The sequence below is a fragment of the Condylostylus longicornis genome, unplaced genomic scaffold, assembly GCF_029603195.1.
Source record: "Condylostylus longicornis isolate FDR11 unplaced genomic scaffold, ASM2960319v2 ptg000004l, whole genome shotgun sequence".
In the NCBI taxonomy this organism is placed as follows: Eukaryota; Metazoa; Arthropoda; class Insecta; order Diptera; family Dolichopodidae; genus Condylostylus; species Condylostylus longicornis.
The window spans coordinates 5,638,946-5,660,274 of record NW_026577973.1 but is presented as its reverse complement, the minus strand read 5'-3'; the positions used below and the strand labels follow the sequence as shown (position 1 = coordinate 5,660,274).

General features: G+C 22.4%; 1 long non-coding RNA gene across 1 annotated transcript in view; it reads left to right on the top strand.

The window, feature by feature from the left end:
- The first annotated feature begins 15,720 nt into the window (after window positions 1–15,720).
- The window catches only part of LOC129610122 (uncharacterized), a 31,409-nt gene continuing 25,800 nt past the window's right edge, over window positions 15,721–21,329 (top strand). The window contains exon 1 of the long non-coding RNA XR_008697072.1: window positions 15,721–15,852. This is a non-coding gene — a long non-coding RNA (uncharacterized LOC129610122). The remainder of the gene's footprint in view (window positions 15,853–21,329) is intronic.

The window sequence follows — 21,329 nt, the reverse complement described above, 5'->3', positions numbered from 1 at the left end:
CTATTATTTTTATAAAAAACATACATCATACATTATATATGTAATTATACATATTTGTGTATTTTATATTATATATATATATATGTACATGTTCAAACATGTTCGAGTTAAAATGTTATTTCTGTGAATTTTCGAATAAAATTATAATAGAATAAAATAATGCTTAGTCTTGAGTAAGAAATTTTTTTTGAAATTTGCAAAAAATGTTGCTGTTAACCTAAATTATATTTAGAAATTTTTTTTAATTTTTCTAATGTATATTATGTAGATTATATTAGAATTTTAAATTTAATTTAACAATAAGTCCGATGAAGCTAAAGATGAGGGAGGTACCCATGATCCTTACCTATGATTCCGTTTTTACTCTCCCATAATTGTTTGAATTGAAAAAGAAAAATACGATATAAAGGTATTTAAATTTTATAGCTGAATCGAATTATGATTGTTAACATGAAATTTAAAATTTAATAATTTTAAGTAAAATATCTGGTAAAATATTTCTAGCAATAGCTACTTAAATTTGTGTGAATATTTAATAAAATACAAGATGCACCTATGTAAAATAAAAGTAACATAAAAAATATATGTATCTATAGTAGCAAAGTAATATTGTTTTTCTTTATTTATAATTTATTCATACGTTTGAAAGAGAACTTTATATTAAAACATAACTCATATAGGTTCTATTTCAAACACATATTAAATATGTACCTATGATACTTGCTTTTATTTTATAAAGTTTTACCGATACAGCAGAAACAGTTTCTGTTCCTTCAATAAAATTATACTAGCTTGTGTCAAAGCTAATTGTAAATTCAATAAAAGTTCGAATTCGTTTATATAGCTTTATCATATTTTTTTGCTAAATGAATTAAGAAGTAATACTTGCCTATAATTACCACAATTCACTTTTGTCCCATATCTTTGTGAATCGGTAGAATTTCAGCCTTTTTAAAGCATTCTGAGTAAATTCCGTTAGTGAGATATAAATTTACCATATTACATAAAGATCTTTTAATAACATGTATTAGTTGTAAAATATCGGTAATTATTATTCCATCATTCCCTTGAACGGCATTCTTGCTAAGATATAGAGTAATTTTAAAAATATAATTTTCTGTAAGTAATATAAAATATAACAATTTTTGGTTTATTATATTCCATTTTTCATTTACAATCTGTTTTCCAATTCCAAATCCTATTTTTGACACTCAAAAACCATTTTAATTATGTTTCAGAAAATATTTAAGTTATATAGTAGTTAAATTTAATGCAAACTAAATTACAATATTAAGGTCATTTATTTAAAAAAAGTGTAGGTGGTATTTGAACCCGTAGCCATATTTCGCTCGTGGGTAACTCATTTGAGCAGGTACCACAAAAAATGACCTACGCAAACCGATCTAAACTAAACTCTTTATATTTGTAAAAAGGTTTTTAATAATTTTAAAAAGGTAGAAATTTATAAAATTAAGTAACTATACAGGGTGTCTGGTAACAAAGTGCACTTTTATGTGTCATTATATAGGCCCTCATGAGTAGAAAAAACTTTTGTATGGAGACGATGTTCACAGCTCAACCGGTTCGGAGTTACAAGGGCTTAAAGTCTTGGCAAAAATGTTAGTTTTTAATTGGCTATACCAAATATAGATTAGAATTTAATGAATTTTTAGATAAATGGAAAAAATTTAATATAGAATAATTTCTTATAAATATTTATTTCATAAAAAGCAAAATTATTCTTAGCCATTAAATTTAAACTATTTACAACATTTATTATAAAATGTGGGCAAAATTTTATTTATATTTTTGTTAAAAGAAACCTTAAATTATTGATTTATTATGCCTGCATTTCCTTTAAAAGAATTTGAAAAAAAAAAATCATTATTATATAATAATTTTTTTGTTGAAAGATGACAGAAATTTTATTTATACACTAATATACAGAAATTTGTATTTTTCAAAAGAATTTCAAGTATTTCAACATTTTTAATTTTCTTTTATAATTTAATTATTTTTTAAAAATATTTTCATTCAATTGTTACAAATGTATATGTATATTGTATGTAAAAGAAAGTATAAAAAAAAGCAATTCAAGAACGAGTGAATATTATTTAAAAAAAATCTTTTTTAATTCGTTGATTTTCTCTTCAGTATTAAGTTTTATAATAGTTAACAACGAAATCCTATGAATAAATAAATATATGTGATTTTAATCAGGAAGTCATCAATTAATTTTAAAGAAGAAGATGAAAAGTTTAATTTATACTTAAGAAAATTACCATTATGTTTTAGATTGCTATTATTATCATTGTTGTTGTTTGACTTAACTATGTATACATATATATGTTGACGTCTCTCTCTCTAAGGAGGAAGTGACATTTACCCATCATGTCTAATTTTAATAAATGAAATGATGAAATTTTTTTTCTTTTTTTTTTGAATATAAGCTATTCTTTACTCACACAATATAAAATACATTTTATGCAAACATATATTGTATGTATACTAACTATATATTTTGTCAATATACACAATGTATGCATATTTATGTATTATATATGTACAAGTACATATTATGTGTATTAAACCGCTCCAATCGTTTGTTATATTATAGAATAATGAAATGAAAATTGCACGAATTTTGCGGTTTAAATATTCAAGATGACAACTATATGTACTATTTTTAATTCAAAATATGTATATGAGTACAGTGTATTTCATTCGAATCGTACCTAGTATTTGATTAGAGAATACTATTCTATCATAACCAATGCTATAATGTATTTCTTGTTGTTACAGTTGCAGTTAATGAATATTTATAGTGGTCTATTTTTGCTACACGAATCTCTAATTTTGCTATATGAAAGTCATTCCATTGTTAAAATGAGTCCTCTTTTGCAAACTACTCACTATTGCTCAAGTTATTTATTGTGATTACTCACTATTATTCACTATTATTATTTATTATGACGAAACCATCAATAATTTTTAAATTCTGCAAAGGCAGGAAAGTTGTGGCTGCCGTTTCATATCACGATATATCATAGTTGAGCATGGAAATGGCGAAATGGCCGTTGAAATTAAACATTATTTGAAACCTGTTTTTTAAACGCTCTACAGACAGTACGTGGCAGAGGTCTGAATCAGCCATTTCATATTAATAAATAGAAAAGAAGTTTTTTCAACCTTCATCTCCTCTTAAGATATTACTATTCGAAATTTGAAATATTCGGCCCTTATATTTGCGAAACTGCAATTTTTTTCAAATCTTTATAACTGCTGAGAGCTGACGTTAAATACCATGCCATCAAAAAGTATACGTAAATAATTCCCAACTTTATTCATTTCTTTATCTATTAAAAAAAGTAAAAAGTGGCTGGTGCAATAAGGCCCTGGATTTTTATTTTGATTTTAAAGCAAGTTAAATTGCTTTCACTTAAAATATTAATGCATGTACGATAAAATTTCAAATCTTGTAAAAAATTATGAAATTAGTAAAAGATGATGACTTTTGTTTTAACATTTCCAATTATCAGCTATATCATAATTTACAAATTATATAATTTTCCTGAAACATCTAGTATACCATGTCATTAAAGTAATAATTTACATAATTTAACTTAATATGTATATATTATATATATATATAATATTTAAATTATATTCTTCCATTTTATAATATTTTAGAAGAATTTTCACTTGGATATAGAAAAACAAAAATAATAAAATTTTAACCAATAGAACTAACTATTTTAGATTGTGTATTAAAGTCAATTTATTAAGGGTCACATGTGGATTCATGAGATGACCACATTTAAATTTCAAATTATAAAATTTCACTATATAATAATAATGAATTAAATTTTATTAAAATACTTAAAAACAGCTACACAAGAGCATAAATATTATCTTTATTTTTGTGAAAAATATTTTTATAGGGACAGTTTTTTATGAAAATAAAAAATAATAGAAAAAAAAAATAATAGTTATAAAAAATATTATTAAATTTACTTTTAAAAGTATTACGTTTTTTTAAATTTTTTGTACTGTAATTTATCCATTAAAAATAATATTTCTTCTGAATTTTTTTTAATAGTTTGAATTTAACATTGGACTAAATTTAACAAAAAAGAAAAATTGTTTAACAAAATGAAATTTTTGTGTTATTAAGAATACAAATACGAAAATTTAATTTTTAAGTTTTTAATTTTAATCAAAAATTTCTTGTTGAAAATCGTGTAGTCTTCTAAAAATTTTCTTTCTAAATCGACAGCCAATTTTAATAATATAGTTTTAATATGAATAAAAAAAATTATGTACACATATGTATGAATGTATGTATGTATTATAGAAATTTTATTATTTTACTAAACTTTAAAAGGAAAAAATCAAATATATTTGTATGTATTTGTAAAGATATGTATATATATCATAATGTTTTTGAGAACTAATGAGGAACTTTTGATGAGAAATGTGGATGAATACATATAAATATAAAGTGATCGTAAGGAACTATCAAGATATCGAATTCAGAATTGGGATCTAAGAACGGCACATACATGTGTACATGCATATGTTTGTATAATCTAATTGAAAATTTTGCAATCTATTTTAAAAAGTATTCGTATTTCAGAGATTAATAAAGAAGTATTGCATTATTTAAGTAAAAAGAAAGAAGTACGTATGTGTTTATAATTGGGTAGATACGATTTAACGATTTACGCCAAATAATAATTAATGGTAAGTAATTCATATTATACTATCTAATTAAACTTTTTACATTTATTATTGCAATTTTTACTGCATATAAACTAATATCTGAGAAATAAAGTTCGATCATTTTCGATTATATTGTAAAGGAAAATTCTAAATAAGTATAGGCCAAAAATTTTCACATAGATACATATACACATTTTCTCCACATGCATTTTTGAAAATTTAAATCCGGAATAAAAATTGGATTTCTGCGTATATATGATTTTTAGATAATTGCAAAATCAGTTTTTTTCGGAGCCTGTTGCTCATTTAAAATTTTCCTGTTCCATTATGGTAAATCAAATTTGTTATAAGATATTTCTCCTGAAATTATGCAAATTAAAACACAAAATCTTTTTATGTAGTAGGAACATTGTTCATAATAGAACTCATCTTATACATTTAATAACTGTTAATATATCCGTAATAATTGCTAAAACCAAAATAAAATGGTTAAGATGGAATAGACAAATTTTTGGAGCAACAAAAGTAGTCTCGTTTCCTAAACTATCCTGAATCAAAATTTACATTTATATATGATTTTATTATTATTTTATTTCAGTTTTTGTAATGATTACTTAAACTCAAAATGTATTATCTTAAGTAAACTATTTAGTTTAAATTCAAAGATATTAGTCGAAAAAGTATTAAATAATAGTTACCAAAATTAATATTAAATAATAGTTACCAAGAAAAAAATTACAATTATTTTCTTTCTAATCTTTTATAAAGTGTGTAATATACAAATAAAAATTTCTCTATAGAGTTTTTGTAAATTTAATTTAAATTTATATTTAGTGTATTAAAATTGTTAAATAACGTTAATATGAGTGTATATACAATACTTAATGAAAATTAAATGTCATTAGTTGGGAGCAGAAGTCACACATATTTTTTTTATACCAAATTAAATAATAAATTATTTTATTTTATTAAAAAGAATATTATGAATAAAAAATAAATATAATAGTGAAAATACTATAATTATCTATATACAAAAAAAAACTGAGTGAAAAATGAATAACTTCATTTTATATAACATTCACAATACAACTTAAATGTTATTATTCAATTAAAATAAAATTTTTCCGTTTTGAATCATTGAATATTTCTGATTGTTGATTCATTTAAATATAAAAACATAATGTAGTTATATACACATATTTACATATATTTACATTTATATAGATTTATGGAAAAATAACTTCATTCGTTGAAAATTTATTAAGATTTATTGTAAAAATACTTATGTATACTATATGCATAAGTGAATGTAAAATAAAATGGACCCTTATATCCGTATAATATTTAATATGCATGTGTGAACAATAATATTTACAATCTGTGTATGTGTAAAACGACTAACTAACTATTCATAAAAATTTATTCATATTATATTATTTTCTGTGTACAATTCTATATACATATTTCTTCAATATGCTCGTCAGTTTAATGTAAATCGGGGAAAACTCGAAAACACAACAGTACACACATTTATATACATACTTAGATTTGTCATGTTCATTAACATCGCGTTGAATTGCAAAAACATAAAAAAAAAGAGTGAGTCAAATTTTAATTAAATTTTGCAAATACGAATATGAAATAAAATTTTTGGTACGTATATTAAGCAATTGGGACATTAAAAATTTTTTAATTTTTTTAATTTTTCAATAAAATATTTTGTAATTTTTCAAGAATTCATACAAATTTATTAAAATTTTGGAATTCAACTATTCAACAATCGAAGAGTTCATTTAAAGTGTAATAAACTGTAATTTATTTTAATATAGTATATAAAATTAAAATAAGTAAAATTTTTTTCTCGTATTATAATTCTATTAAAAATATTTCTGAACTGAATATATGCACAGTTTTTCATTTCCACCTAGCCTGATTCCATTTCAGTTCTATAATAATAAAAAAATAAAAAAAAAAAACTGAACTACAAAAAAGTATCTCTTGGCATTCTAATTGCGCAGTATATAAGAGCAATTTGTTTATAGGACGAAACGCGGATTTGTATAAAAATGCGGTTATAATTATTATCAGAGTAAAATCGAGGTATATCTATATTTGATGTGAAATATTGATGATTTAACGTTCATTTTGCATAAAAAAATTGTAAATTCATTTACTTCTTTGATCCTTTAAACTATTTCTTTGTGTAGGCTTGTAGTGCGAAGTGTTATACTCTAACGTTATAGGATGTAAAAGGAACCTTGCATATACCATATATATATGTATAATAACAATGCATAAAAACTTTTATATTATAAATGGAAACGCAACGAATTCATAATTGATTTTATTAAAAAAGTTGAAATGTTTAAATCACAAACATTTCAAATAAACATTACTATTAAATTATTTTATTAGCTTTAATAATAGTAATTTAATAAATTCATATATTATAAAAGATATAACAAATAAATATCAGAAAAAAAAAATTTTTAATATAAATTTGTACAATTTATTATAAGCACAAGTGATGATATTTAAAAGAATAAACAGTGTGCAAATATAATTCTTTTTTATTACCCGTATAAAGTACAAATGTATTAAGACCACTGTACAATTACAGTGGTCACTTTATTTTCATTATGGTATAATATTTATATAAAATCGTTCATAATGTCAATCCTGTATAAACGTTAGCAAATCTTTTATTCCTTTATTATATGAAGAACGTATCTATTATATGAAGATTATTAAAAAATGGATTTTGATGGATCCAACGAAATTTATATTGTTAAAAAAAATCATATAGTAAAAAAATTTGAAAATAGAGCATCTTAATTAATACATCTACATAATGGTATTGTAAATAATTGTTGATATTAGGCTTACCGTTTTATAATTTCGAGTTTCTTGCGCATGAAGTTTTAGGATAGAAAATTGAAAATTCATCAAAAAGCGGCAATTATTTCAAAGAAGTTGCTATTTTGTTTTGTTTTTGATACGCTATATTATAATCTCTAATTTTGGTATGACACCAATTTCATTTTGAAACAAGGATTTTATTAAAATACCTTCCCATAATATCAAATATACGCGAAGATTATATAAATATTTAATAATATTGTTGTAATAATTATATTGAAGTAAACAATACTTATTAACGGCAACTTTTGATGCCAATTGGAAAAAATTCGAACATAAGCATTAAACACATTGATAAAACGTCACTTGTCCTCAATATGTTAAGTATCTTGTTTAGTATTTAATATTTGATTTTATATATTTATAATCAAATCATGGCAACATTTAGGCATTCATCCCATGAATCGCTGTATAAATTATAAAATAATAATAAATTAAAATAGATATTTTTTTGTTTAAACCGATTTGCCCTTTAATAGAAAAATATTTGACTTCTCTAAATTGCATCACATACAAGTGTCACACAAATGAAAATTGTATCTACATACCTAAGTATCCATAATATTATTGCATACGTATACTACTCATTTATATATGTATATATGTATGCATGCAAGTAAAAATATTACACACATGCATACATATTTTTAAATTAAAATAAATTCTCTTCTCAAAAGATTTTTCAATTATCACATATAAACAAAAAAAAAACATTAAAATAGTTTTATTTTTTTCATAAAGAAAAAACAGCAAAAACAAAGAACAAAAATTTAATTCAATTGACATTTATTCATAATTTTTTTTATACTATTCAAAAGGCCGAATTTAATTTGTAGAAACAGTACATATAGGGGTTAACAACTATAGTCCGCTTAATTCATCACATTGTACGTTACACCAAATATAATACATATACATACTTATATAATGTATGTTTCTATGTATGTACAAATTAAGTGGCATAAATTTAGATACATTTCGGTATATACATACATACATATTTGTAGTATAATCAGTATTGTCAGCTTTGTATGTGTATATGTATGTTTATTATAGAATTGAAACTGCAAAGTAGAATATGTGCATGTGGGAATGTATACGCATTATGGAATATAACACAATGCTTAGATGCTTTTGATATTATTATTATTAAAACGGTCCAATCTACCTAATTCATTCATAATAAAAATCTTTAAATTGTTCAATTACAATTAGGGGCTAACAATGTGTTTTTTTATCTGTTCTCTTAACTGTACAAACATTAAAGCTGTACGTACATACATACCTACCCATATTCATGCCTACGATACTTGAAAAATATTATTATAATAATAAAATAAAAGAGGCATAAATTGGAAAATTAAAAAAAAAAAAGATTTTTTTTTCTGGCCAAAAACAAAACTACCAGTTGATGTTGATTTTGCTTTAAACTTACTGTTGTCATTAGTGACATTTAGTGTTTGCATGATACTAAAATTTTATTAAGACGAGAAATATGCATAGTCGAATTGAAATAAATTTAAGAGACTGAAAGTCAAAATTTGTGCTTAGAGTTCAAGAAAAAATATATAATGTGTAATTTTCAATCAATAAATTGTTAAAGATGAAAAAATTTATCAAAATTTTTTCATATATTTTACAAAAAAGTTAAAAAAAAATAAAGGACTTCAATTTTTACCTAGTTTAAAGGAAAAATTTGAATTCTTTACTCTCAAAAATACAAATTTCGTAACAGTACGAAATTATTACAAATATTGTATTTATATTTGTATACCATACATTATTGCGCAGTCATTAAAACCGTTTATTTAAAATAGGAATAAATTTAAAATATTTTGCAATCACAAGAAAAAACCCACCAAATCCATATTACAAATAATTGTCTAAGTATGTCTAAAAATGAAGTATCTTTCTCTTAGTTTTCAATTTATTATGCATATTTGAATATGTATAATAACTACATTACATTAATGAATTCTAAGTTGTTTCTGACTTGAGCGTTTCAATATCTGATCGCTTCATCGATAACTCAAAATCAATATATGTATGTACATTTTAATGGAGCTGGTACCAAAATTCTTGAAAGTGGTTTATGATAGAAAATTTCAAAAATTAATTTGTTAGTTAAACTTTAAAAATATCAAGATGAACTATTGAGTTTTTTTGATAAATTTCCAAAATATCATCTGAATGCAATGTCAACTGAAATTGCTCTTTTCTATTAACACACACACCAATAATCATATGTTTATATATCTACAAATTTATTTTAAATTTCACATTATATCCATTATGTTTTTGTAAAGTTCATATAATTTTGAAAATACATGAACATCTGACATCTGAAGCATGTCGACATGACACTGTAAAATTATGTAAAGTTAATTGTTTTTATTTAGGAGTTACTCAAGAGTGCTTGTTTATGAATAAAAAGTGACCCATAATTTTATTATAATTTAGAATAAATTAAAATTGATAAAGATCTAAAATAAGGAAGCCATTACATTATAATAGAATTATTGAATTATAAGCATAATATCAAAATAATATTAAGTCATATTACGTAGTAAGATGCTGGTACCTATTACCAGATCATACATGAAATTTCTTTATATTGATTAATTGAATGTTAGTGCAATCATACACAAGTAATTATACCCTTGCGAACGTATGCTCCAAGGGTAAACTAAATTTGCCTTACCGTTTGTAGCGCTAAGAAATATTGGTCTGTGATATAGACTCCAATGCATGTTTTTGATCAGCGTCGAATTCTGAGTCGATTTGTCTGTCTTTGTCTGTCCGTGTGCCCGTCCGCCCGTCCCAGCGATGGCTCAAAAACTAATTGAACTAAGTTCACCAAATTTTCACAAATAATTTATTGTAGTAAGTGCCAGAACCTTAATTAAATTGGACATGATCGGGGTACTGGTTTGGGTAGCTGCCATACAACTTCAAAATTTATTTGACTATATCTTAGAAACTATGGAAGTTGTAGTATCGAATTTTCGTACAAATAAAAGCTGTTGAAATTGCTTAGCTCCTTCTGGTAGCTGCCACACAACTCCAAAAGTTATTTGGCATCATCTCAGGAATTATAATATAAAAATCTCGTGAAAACAAGTGTATTATTAGGTCTATTATATGCTATGAAAATCATTGATATTTCTTGACTCGTTGTGGTAGCAGCCATACAACTTCAATAGTAGTCGACCATGTCTTAGAAAATATTGAAAACATAGTACTGATATTTCGCATAAATTAATATGGTAATACGACAACTTAAAGTAATAATCTGTCCCAAAATATTTATTCCCACATAGGATAACAAATTCGTACGGGTATCACTGAGCTGACACGGTCAACTCTATTTTTTCTCATTTTTATTTGTAGTTGGTGAATAATCATGAATGATTTTTAGTTTTGAAGATATAAATATTTTTTGTATACAATTTTACAATATTGGGAATTGAGATGTTTTAATTAGAAATTGATATTGCTTACGTTTTCCAAATGTGCAATGTATAAAAATATATCGTGTGAATTTAATAATTTTAATTCTGAAATTTTAATTTAATTCGAAAAAATGTAGATTGCTATATGATATTATGTGTAATAATTTTATAGGCATAAAATAATTTGCTTCCAAATAACTTATTTCGCGTTTTTTTATTAATTTTTTTAAAAAGATGTAAAAAGAAGAATAAAGTTTGTATGGGTATTCTAAATTTGTTTTACTATTTATAACTTTGCAATCAAATATTGCTTTGATTACTTTATAGTACCTAATACTTATGCAGATTACATAAAATCTGTGGCTCCAAGTCCATGAAAAAATTTGGAAATTACTTAAAAGATAACGTGGAGTTCAACTACTTTAGCATCTTACAAAACATTTTAACTATTACATTCTATAGTAAGAAAATTGTTAAAAATTTAATAACCAAAATTATATACACATACATCTACATACCTCTTTTTTCCGACCCAAATGAAATTATAATCCAAGAGCAAGATTTTAACCAGCTTTTCACATTAGATTCTATTTTATATTTAGTAAGATTTATTAGCGGATAAATAGTAGATTTACCGTACACTCATCTTTTTTTAATTACAGAAGATCTCGGAAAAAGTATAGAAGGTTACAAAGAGGATTTTTTGTTTGATTTAAACATGCGAACATTTTTCATTATACTACACTAACATATTGTTTATAAAAAGAAATTTTATGCTAATTTATAAGTTAGCTAACTAAGCTTGCTTGCTCATACGAATAATATGTGACTCATTATTTTGCAAAAGAATTTTTAAAAGAACGAAATATATAATAAAAAAATTTGTCTTTAATTAGTCATTTTAACAATATATCATAAAACCTAGGATATATGCAATTAATAGAAAACGAAAATATTTGTCCAAAAAATATGAGTATTGTGAGAAAATAAAATTGAATCAAATAAAAGGGTTGGAAAGTAGCAGATTTCGTTTAAAAAAAAATAGTTTTTTTTTAACAATATTGTATATAAATTCTTCTTTACATTGTTTCTATATTACGAGTATATTTATAATAAATTGTTATATTATTGCATACTTTTTGGAAAGGAAATTGAAAGAATTAATAAAGGTTTTTAGATCGAACAGTAGTTTATTTGTTTTTCTGTCTAACGTTAAGAAAAATCCTCAAGACTACAAGTTCTATAGAGTTTGTTCTATAGCGAAATGTCTATATAATTACAGATAATGCTTGGTAATAAAAAAAACGTTTCAAGAAAACCATTAATATTAACATTTCTCCATAATGACGTCTGCGTATAATTACTTCACAGTACCAAGAAATAAGTCGCTGCCGTTCTGCGTTTGAAATTTCAAAAGTGTGTGGTTTCGAAATAATAGCATGCCAAATAATGATATTTTTATAATCTTGTGAGATCTTCTTCACTTAAGTTTTGTAGATAGATCCATAGATGGACTGAAAAACTGAAACTAATCAGCACATCTTTTGCCAAATTGTTGAAAACGTGTTCGGGATTAATTTTTTTACAAACATTTTATTACTTTCAAAAATAAGTTTTGAAAATTTTAAAGAATTTTATATAATTTTTGTCTTCAACTTTATAAAAATAATTATCAAACCAATTCTAAACTCATAAATACATACATAATATATATATGTATAACTTAATAAATAAAATTAAATTTAATAAAATGGAAAACAACAGCGACTGACAAGATTGTTATCGAATTGAAATCTTTTATATAATAAATATTATGTATGTATGTATGTATTACAATATATTTGAACTTCGAAAAATAGTAGTTATTTATATCTCTACTAGATTTTTAAGTATTTAATATTGCAACTCTAAATTCCATATTAACACGTTATTATTATTAATATTATTAATATTATTCTTAAAATTATTAATATTGTTAAGATAAATTTAAACCTTACATACGTAATTTTTTAAATTTTTAAATAAGTATAAATGCTGATTATCTTTTACACTTGTTAAATCAAATTAAGTACTTAAAGACTATTATAATTTTTTTTTCTTTTTATGAAGATCAAAGAAGAGAACGTTTTCTTAATGATTTTATATTATAATATATAAATATGTATAAGCATATATACGAGTATACTGATACAGAAAACCTTCTAACTAATAATCATATAAAATTTCATAATGTCAACATAAAACATAATCTTTTTTATAATCGTAAAATAATAGCGCGTACAACTACATAATGCGATAAATATAATTAATCTATATATATATATATGTATATATGTACATTATAAAGATTATTCAATTTATTATTATGTATATTTTAATGTGTAAATGCGTATGTAAAAACTACAATAATGTGTATATAAAACTATATTTTAAGAGAACATTGATTATATTCGTTAAATAGATGCTCATACACTCGCTATTTATGTGTTCCCCAATAAATTTAAAGATTCTGAAAAAATTGTAATGTGGGCATGTATCTATCTACTATTTTCGTTATGTCTGTACAAATAAATGTGTATATTTTATCAAATACAATATAATTCATAAAACAATATAGCAACAATAAAAATATAAAGGAATATATGATATTTTGTATACGTACATGCATATACATACGTATGTCTGGATATACTTATGTAAATATGTATGTATAAAATGAATATTGTTTTTACTTTTGCTCTTCTTGGAATAAAATGTGCAGCCACTTAATAAATCTAACGAACACATAAATACATACATATGTATGCATGTATGTATGTATGTACAGTTTTTGATATTTTTTTGCCATTTTCATAATTGTACTGATCATTGTTGTATGTATTTTTTATGTTTTTTTTTTCATATTTCTGTTATAAGATTATTATTTTTTTTATTCTACCCTGTATAATATTGTCTATTTCAAAAAAATTAAAAATAATAATAAAATAATAATAGAATTAAATTTAACACATAAAAATTCAATTGAGAAAGATTCTGGAGGAGCAGACCCTATATTTCAGTCAGTCCACACAAAAACGAAAAAAAAAAAAAAAACAAAAAAGACAGAGAAAAAAAAAATACTTTAGTATAATTTCTTAATATTCCTTTTTTTCCATTTTTCTTCTTTTTTTGTCATTTCATTTTCAATTTTTGTATTAAATTGATATTAGAGTTTGACGGTGGCGGCGGAAAAGCCAAAAAAAAAAACAAAAATTGAACAAAACGAAAAAAATAAGTTCAGTTACGACAAATAAATTTTGATCAGTAAATTGTGGTCAGTCGTTTAGCAAACAACAAAGTTCGATCATACGATGATAAAATTTACAAAAAAAAAGAAAAAAAAATATGGAGAAAAAAACTAATTAACCGGGACTTTATTATTTAAAAATAAAAAAAAAAAACACAAAAAAAAATAATTATTTAATTTTATTAAATAATTTTATTTTACTTATAAGATTTTTTTTAGTTATTTCACTTATATTTATTTTTTTTTTGTTTTTAAAAAACAAATTGGATTTAATTATTAAATTTTAATTAATTTTGCTGATTGATAAATTTTAACATTTTGTATAATACTTTTATAACATTTATTATTTTAAATAATTAAAAAAAAATTTTCAATAAATTACAATTTCCGTGATAACAGCCAAGTATAAAATTCCAAATATATTAAATGATTATAATATTTTTATATAAGATGACTACAACATACATACATGCATATATGAAATATAAAATTATAATATGATAATAAAAACGCTCAAAAAACTTATAATAATATATACATATATAGACACTGTAGTAAAATTTTGAATAACACGTTTTAATTAAATAAAGTCAAATAAAAATAGTTAATATTTTTTTATATATAATTAAATATATACGAATGTATATAAGCAATATTATTTTTATTTAATTTAAATAAATACATTAATATAAAATTTATTTACTTTACAAATACATAATATTTCATTTACATATACTCGCACGTATATAGCTAATTGTATTTTAAAAGAACAATGTTAAGACCTTTTCAACAATAATGAAGAACAAAAAAATATGTATATAAATATGTATATAAATTTTATTTTTTGCTACTGATGATAACAAATTATCAGAGAATTTTTTTCTTAATATTTTTATTTCTTATAATTTTTATAAGAAAAATATTAAGAGATTATTTTATTCAAACTTGTAAAATCTGTACTTTTGATTTTTTTTTAAATAACAATATATGTATGTATATGAATAATAATAATGATTATTCGTAATTTTATTTTTAATATTTATAAAGATTAAAAATTTTTATTATAATTTACATACATTTGTATGTATGTAATTTATACAATGCAAATGTATAATTATCAGAAACAAATTAAATTTAATGAGGAAAAAGTTAGTAAATATTTAAGTATCTACTAAAATTTTACATATACAATTACATAGGCAAAAACTAATTATGTATATCAGTAATAATTTATAATAAGATTATGTTGACAATGCCTGCAAAATATTTACATTGCATTGGTATTTCATTTAAGAAAATATAATAAGGAATAATTGCAAAAAAAAATTTTTATAGGAAACATTTTGATTAAGAACAATACATACAAACTGTATAATTAAATGTATAATATTAAAATATAAAAAAATATTTATGACACAAAATGCATTATATTTTTATGGTGTTTGGAACTTCAAACTTCAAAAACTAAATTAGGTAAGAATTTCATTAAATTTTTTAAATTAAATAATAAATTATTGATTTTGATATAAAATAATAAATTATAAAATTATAATCTTTTTATATGTAAAATTATTTGTATAATTTTATATGTATTTCCAAGTAATTTAAGGGTTTTCCTAAATACATATGTATTTTAAAAGGTTTATCTAATAATTGAATTAAAAATTATTAGTAGTTAAAAATAGCTTTCAATAATAATATTATTTTTTAAAAAATATTTCCCTTTTCAATAAAATTAAATATTAGTATGAAATTAGTTGACAGAGTTGCCATAAAAGAATAAAAAATTAACTGTATAGATATTTTAAAGAAAACTTTTTTCCAAAAAGAATTTAAGGTTCTTTCACGAGACTATATTCTGAATTTTAAATTAGTTATCGTAATAAAAAGCAAATTTCTCGTTAATTTCTTTTCTTTCACAAAAATTAATTTTTTAATTTTTTCAAAACTTCTATCAGTTTTAACATATATACTTTATATTATATATTCAACTTGCATTAAAGTGAAGAAAAATTTTTCTTCAGAGTGTTGTTTTTGTAATCCTGATATTTAAAAACGAATAGAATGAATTGTCAGAAATTCAAATTTAATTGAATTATTTTTTAATTTTTGTTTCGTGATGGGTCAATTAATTTTTTTATAAATTTAAAAAAAAGGCCATTTATGTATTAGGCTACCCTGAATTTCTACTGATTATCCAGAATTCAGTGGATATCCTGTTACCCGGTCGGACCAACATTGGAGGTATAAAAATGATATAGAAATGTTAAATATCTTTTAGCTCAACCTAAAACTCAATAGAATATTTTGAAAAATCGAAAACCTTATGCAACACATAGGCTTGAAAATTATTAAAAAAAAAAAATAGTAAAAGTTTAAGAAAATTTAAAAGAATATTCAGTCAATAACGTTTATTGTCAATTAAGGAAGAGTAACGTATTTTTATCAAATATAAAGAATAGAAGTACACAGTTATTTTTTTTATTTAAAAGAAATATTTTTTTGGAAAAAACTGACCAAAAATTAAAAATGGTTTGGCGAGTTGGTGTTTCAATAGATATAATGTTATGTGCTCAACTTTTAAAATAAATTACCAAACACAAATTAATTTAATGAAATTCTTAAATGAAAAAATCCATAGTGTCGCCTTTATTACGTAAACGTTTATTATAATTATTGCTTTTTGCATACAACTATATAATTTAATATTAAATAGCTTTCCGAGGGCCACTATAATAGTATTTACTAAAATTTTATTTTTTTTTTGTAAAATATTTATAAACTTATCTGGAACTAATTTAGAATACAAATACATACATTCTATGCGAATTATATAAAAGTGAACAGTTAATTTTATTTTATTGGAGCAACATTAAAAAATATTTTGTAACTTGTAAGAACACAATAAATAAAGTAATTCACACAAAATTTATTGTAAAACAATAAATTTTATTACGGTAAGAAGAATGTTGATTTTACTCTAAAAGTAGACTATAAAATAAATAATGTATGTATAGATTGCGAAAAATCACTCGACATTAGGTGGGAGTTTATTTTACATATTATGCGATTTTTTTTATTCATGAAGTAGTATTAGGTCTTCTTTCCAAATCAATTTTCGTTGAAAAACATTGCATGTTCTTAAAGTTTTTATTTTCATTAGATTTTTTTGTTTCCATTTCGTCAATTATCATTGAACCGCTTTTACACAATTCTGATACAATTCTTTTATAAATTTTCTGATAGTTAATATTACTTGAAGCATCTTTTCAAATTTTCAACCCTATCACTTTGATTTTATGTACATGTTATTCCTGCGATTTTTTGTTTAATATTTGGTATCAAAATGAAACTCAGAATATTAGCTTTTATTTCCATAAAAACTAATAGGTTATTTGTTAAAATTTAATTGGGAGTAAACAACGGTTGAAGAAAAAGTTTTTGGAAACTTTTGTAAATTTTTGAAATTGTAATCTAGTATTTTTCAAATGGAAAAGTCTTTGATAACGGAGAAGCTTTAAAGGGAGTTCATTCTACCCGGCATTTTGTACGATCAATTTTGGTATTTCAAACTCAGAAAGAACAGCAAAAAATGGAAAATATCTTTTAAACGTCTAGACGTGTTCTTGAATCTTTAATCGTCACAGAGTCTGCAACAGAATATATTGAAACTAACTGTTTATTATATATCTGTACATATACTATTTAACTATTTATTTATTTTGTTTGGAAATAAAGTTAAGTTCATTTTGCGAACTCACAATTTCTAAAAAGTTTTAAACTTTTAACATAGCGGTATCAGTATCTATTTACAATACGACTCTGTATGCATGTACACATAAGGTTTTGATAGTTCTGTAATTTTCACTTGTAAAAAGTATCCTATTAAAATTATTTTAGGTTGCGAAAATTTATTGGCACACAGTTTAAAACAGAAATATATTAATCTTTGTATAAATGTGTATTAAACCCTTTTAATATTAATAAAATGTTAAAAAATATTTTACTATAAGCCTATTAAGCTATACACTGCATATTTACATATACTCGTAAACAAAAAATAATTTTGATTCAATATTTTAATTGTTATGATACAATATTGTACAAGAATTTCTTGAATCAAATTTGAATATTAGGTTAAAGGAGAACCAAAATTCATTGCATATTTTTCTAAAAATTCGTGACTTTGAATTTATTTTTGAGATATTGTAAAAAAAAATGTATTTTATCAAAATCTATGTGTATTTACAAGTTAATTGCATACATATGAACACATATACTTATGTAGAATTATAATAATTGTAGAATTTTGTATAAATTTATATATATGTATACATATATATGTATATACATATTATATGGTTTTTATATAATTATTATAATAATGGTTGCTAATTGAATATTTTTATACCCACAGTATTATTATTTGTTAAATATAATAAATTTGGTCTTCCATTTGTAATACTATATAATGCGCTTCCGTATATCAATGTAATGTGGCGGCGAGTAAGAGCGAGAGCAATTGCCAATTAAATTATTATTTTATGAAGTGCAAAATTAAAATAAAGAATGTAGATATTATATAAATTATGAAATTTATGAATATTATGTCCATTCCTGAAAAAAATTGCAGTAAGCTATTCTTAAGGATACCAGAACCTATTTCATTTTTGTATAAAGTTTTCTGTTACAGTTATTATAATATACACGTGTATATGTATGTACATAGGTAATTCGCTTCAGTTTGATATAATAATAAGGGTCAGCTCTTTAAATGTTGTAAGACCAAACATGATTATATTTATATAACTATACATACGAGTATGTTCTACCAAGAATAATATCCTTTAGTTTAATGTAATAAAATAAATCTTATTTAATTTTATTTAAAATATTTATGTACATTTTATTGTAGAAGATTAATGACATATCATTTAAAGAAAAAATATTAATATTTTATTCAAACTATTTTATATAAAAATATATTTCGCTTTACTGATTAAGTATATGTATGTGTCATACACACTTAAATGTCAATGATCTTAAAATTATATTGGAAATAAATTCATATTGTATGGATGTGTTGGTACGTCTATCTATATAATAAAAAAATTTTTAAATATAATACTTTATCAGTAAAATAAGAACTCTCATTTGAAAGTATAAGTCATTTAAAAAATAAAAAAAAATATACAAAAACTTAATTAATCTTAGTATAACATATATTTGTGTTAGCGGCTAGACGCACATGCTTCCATTTAATAAACATTTGATACAGTTTTAATTTTTATTAAAAAATTGAGTACCAAAAAAGAATATAGAATCCAATAGTTATATATGTATGTGAAACGTTATCTTATTGTCATTTTAATTTAACAAAATTAAATTGTTAAAGAATTATTAAAAATTGAGTTTTTCTAAATCATTCTTAAAATTCTATTGGAAATCTCGGTTAACTGTTTTTAATTAGAAATTTGTACTAAAAATGTTGCAGTTTCAATACATTTCAAATCTTTATTATAAATGCCTTTTTTGTTGTAATATAGGTAGAAGTTATGTTGTAAAAAATTTGATATTTTTTATGATTTACTTTTGTATATGGCGTTTTGATATGATTTAAAAAACTTAAAATTAAATATACTTAAAATCTTGAAAAAATAGTTCTGTAACCTTGACTTTCTTCGTGAAATCTAAAATAATGCCTTATATTTGAAAGAAATTTTTTGACATTTCGAATTATTTGCAAATTTCGAATTATTGCAAAATTTTTCAAATCCATTTTAGATTAACATATATATTTAACTTCCATTCCAAGGTTGTAAAAAATTTCTTAAAGTACAAAATAGTTCTTAAGGTATGTTCTGTATATAAAAGAAAATACTTCGGTTCACACATACAGATGTTCGTTACGGACAACCTTTTGCATTTTATGACTTTATAAAAAATTTTTTCATTTCAATTTTTAGATAAAAAAAAATTCAAATTTTAGGTAATTTATAGATATTATTTGTATTTCCGTCTCTGTCTCATATACACACTAAGAAAATATTATAGATTATTATAGAAATGGGAAGTTATATCTTTTATGTACTGTCCCACAGTCATAATAATAGCAATCTACTGTCAGTTATAATAATAACAAGTAATAATTGAAATAATTTATAAACTTAGGATACACCGCACTTTTGTTTCTAAAAAAAATCAAATTATTTCCTCATTAAGTTGAAAATTTAAATTTTAGTATGAAGACAGTTGTGTACGTATATACATTCATAATACACTATATAAATATATTTTCCTTTTTCCTACATACACACAATATTTTTAAACTAATTATTATTGTTCTCCCCTAATTTTATGTATGATGAGAGAATTTCTGAAAATATATTTGAATTTTAAATATTAACAAGAAAACAAATTATCAATTTAAAAAAAAAAATAATTTAAATATTTGCGAATCAAAAATTTTTTTTAACATGTTCTCACAAATTCGCTGTATATTAATTATATTTTTGCTTTATTTTTTAAATACATACATGTGTATTTGCGAAATATGCGAAATTTAAAAAAAAATGTTTAAATTATACTTCCTAAAGTTCCATTATATTTGTGTAATATGTTTAAATACGTAATACAATTCAAACTAAAATTTAATTCACTCTTCAAAACGCCTACAATGAAAATTGCACATTAAATTACGAGTATGTTCACTTAAAATACATTATTTTCAAAAAAAACAAGTAGTATAAAATAAAATAAGAGAGTGTTATTTAAAAAATAAAAAAAAAAAACAAAGCTAGTAAGAAAAAATTTAAAACAATTTAGTGAATTATCAGAGTATAATAAAACCGTATAATATAGACTTATAGAGTGCAAAAATATTTTTAAATAAACTTTAAACAATTGCCATGTTGTTTTAAAATTATGTGGTAAATGAACGTGTGTATTAT